This window comes from Aedes albopictus, chromosome 1 (genome assembly GCF_035046485.1).
Source record: "Aedes albopictus strain Foshan chromosome 1, AalbF5, whole genome shotgun sequence".
In the NCBI taxonomy this organism is placed as follows: Eukaryota; Metazoa; Arthropoda; class Insecta; order Diptera; family Culicidae; genus Aedes; species Aedes albopictus.
The window spans coordinates 5529554-5532880 of record NC_085136.1 but is presented as its reverse complement, the minus strand read 5'-3'; the positions used below and the strand labels follow the sequence as shown (position 1 = coordinate 5532880).

Sequence of the window (3327 nt, the reverse complement as noted above, 5' to 3'; positions counted from 1 at the left end):
GATAACTCTGGCCACTATCAGTGGTCTTTATATCAACTCTCAGTAGGCCGCGCGTGATACTCTCTTTTTCTCTTTCGCCATTTGTTTGCTTGCACTGGGCCTATACTCAAATAGTAGTAGGCAGTAGGCTGATATGCACTGCGCTGTGAGAGCATGCTTCTTCGTAGCTTTTGGAGGAGCTAAACGTTCCCAAACCGCACTGATCGTGCGCGTAGCAGCACAGCGTGAGAAAGTCGTTCAACACACACGACAAACCGGTAGCTATAGTATTGTCAACAGTGAGGTCTTTCTATCCAGCTTGTAACTTTCTAGGCGAGATACTTAATGTTCGATGAGTGCATTCTATGGCGACCGCACTGTGTCTACTTTGATCGTTGCTATGCTCGCTAGTCAGTACTCCCACATAATGCTTAGGGAACATAATGCGCTGGCGCTGCATGTGTCGTCATTCGGGAAAAGTGGATTTGTTTGAAATAGATTGTCGAAACTTATGGATGGCCTTATGTTCCTATGAACTCAATAATTTGATACGTTAAGCCAATCAAAGGTTAGAAAGGTGCAGAGCATTGCAACAAACTTAGATAAATTAGGTGTATACTTATGCATTTTTTGACGATTCTTCTGTTCATCAAACTTTTATATTGCCTGGGTACTATTTAGAAAATTATAGGAAGTCATGAAATTGAAGGCATTTATTTTTGGATTTGAAAAATCTGATAGCGTCTGACCAGGTGTAGTGAATAACAAGGAAGGAGTTATTGATAGAAGGCAATTCCAATGCTTACTATGTTAACATCCCCGCTGAAATGAGTATTTGCATTAAACCTAATAAATAACTTCTCGTCTTCTTGCAGCCTGGGTCCTCCAAAACGTCTTGATTAGGATATCTGGAACCTGAAGATCGGAAGCCACTTGTTCCAGCTTGATCGACTTTGCCTCTACTTGATCTCGCACGAAGGTGTGTCGCACGTCGATATGCTTCGTCCTCGCCGTGTAAACCATCTCTCTCTCAGCCAGGCAGATTGAACTTTTGTTATTGCACTCCATGATCAGGGACTCTTGAGAATGCCATACAGCTCACGGATGAACTCTCGCCACCAGACAGCCTCTTGAGTGATCGTGGAAAGTGCCATGTATTCCTCTTTCGTGGTCGATAGAGCAACAGCTGCTTGCCTACTGGAACTCCAGGAAATCGAATCCGCTACAATACAGAAATACCGGATCGTTGATCAGTAGGCATTGCTGTATCCAGAATTCTCCGGATCCGCATCTTTCCTGTACGTCAGCTTGCATTGCTTGGTCCCCTTGAGGTATCGCAATATTCTCTTGGTTGCTGTCCAGTGTGGAAGCTCCGGATCACTGCAAAATGAGCTCACCACGCCTTACCGTGTGACTAATGCCTGGTCCCATGAAGTGAGCAATGAACTGAAGACCTCGCGATATGGAACTTCTTCCATCCTTTTACGTTCTTCTTAATTTCGTGGTCTCGTCGTCTCCAGCAGTCGCGGGATCGTGTCCAACGAGTCGACATTGATTTTATCGAGCAATTCTTCGATGTACCGCTCCTGGTCTGTGGAAATAGCGCCGTCAGTCCTCGTGGATAATAAAAGAAACTGGATGATGATGATGATTTTGCCAGTTTCCATCGTATAATACACGCAGCGCTTCAGCCCATCAACTTTAGTTCTGGTCCAGCTTGATGTTCCATACTCTGCTGGACTGCTTGAGGCCGTAAAGGGCCTTCTACAATCGCAGACCTTCTTGGGTGCGGCTTCGTTCCGGAATTCCTCCGGCTGCTCCATGTATGTTTCCTCACCTCCAAATAGTAGCGTAACGGACAACGCGGAGAATATGTTTCGCTGTAGTCTACTCCTTTCACAGAATCCGCCTCAATTGCTTCAACCCATCGGTCCCGGTCGTCCGGCTAAGCGCTTTCTGCAGCGTATCAGGATACTTGGATACCTGTGGAATGTATACCAGCGAAATACAGTGGCCGTTATCAGAAGAAAAGTCCAAATTTCCTTAGACTGGGCGCTTCCAGCCACTGTGCCTAATTGCGTGCTGCATTTCAACAGCTACTTCCTTCGATTGTAACATTGGAGCTCTAAGCTGTCCAAACTCCCATGTTGTGAAGCACGTCCTCTTCCTGGCCTGTCGCTTGTTGACCACGGTGACCTGTTACCGCCATCCATGATCAACTCTCGTGAAAACCATCGGTTTGACGGTCGAATCGATCTTCTCCGGTACCGGAACCTCCGCTACCTGACGCTCATCCAGTATCACCACATCTCGACTTTCAAAAACTTGATTATTCTTCGGGTTGAAAATTCGATAGGCCTTGGAGAACTCCTAATATCCAATCAGGGTACACGGCTCTGACTTGGGGTCTCACTTCGCACGCCTTACCTTCGGCAGGTAAGCCATCGCTCTTGACCCGAAGAATCATAGATTGGACAGAACCGGTTTCCGTCCCGTAAATTTCTAGAAAAAGACGCTGCTACCGTTTAAAATCGTTTATCCAACTTGCCACCAAATATCAGCCTTCTCGCTCGTTCCTGAATCGTCCAATTCATGTGCTTAGCTAACTCATTCTGCCGTGGATTGTAAGGCACCATCGTCTCGTGACAAATGCCATTCGCCTTGAGAAAGTCCTCGAATTGCTTACAGGTATATTCGCCGCCGCTGTCGGTTCGCAGACACTTCAGTTTCGTCCCAGTCTGGGTTTCGAAGTAGGCCTTGAACTCCTTGAACACACCGCTATGCCTTCTCCCAAAAGTTGAGCTGATTTGGTTGAAAATTGGGAGTGCACAAGCCCTTCAAAGTTTGTATGGGAATTATTATGGGAAAACAACGGTTCTCATTCAATTATCCGTAGAATTTCGGCAAGTGCCCTAGAGTGTAAATTGACCCTTGGTACTCCTAAGCTACTCTATCAGCTACAACTTTACCGAAGGCCACATTCAAATCGGACGCCTCATTAATTAGTTATCGATTTTTATCCAGCTGAAGAAACTTTACCAGTGATCGTTCAACTTCCCAGCAGGCAACATTGCTGCACATGGCGCCAAAGATAGCACACAGAAATCATGGCTACTATGCTCCAAGGCAAATAGGCTCCTAAAGTCCTATCTGGATTCTTGTTTTAAACCACAATATATGGTACAAAAGTACGTATTTACTCATTTTTTGACGTTTTTATTAACTAAATTATTATTAACTTATTTTTTATTAAATAAATTATTATTAATTTATTAGTTGAGAATATATAATTTTTATTTTTTTAGTCTTTTGTCTCGTCCCTAGCTTATAACACATACTTTGAGTGTT

General features: G+C 44.6%; 1 protein-coding gene across 1 annotated transcript in view; it reads left to right on the top strand.

Moving 5' to 3' along the window:
• The window catches only part of LOC109405351 (solute carrier family 53 member 1-like), a 553430-nt gene that overhangs the window by 323879 nt on the left and 226224 nt on the right, over positions 1–3327 (top strand). The gene's annotated exons all lie outside the window — the stretch shown is intronic.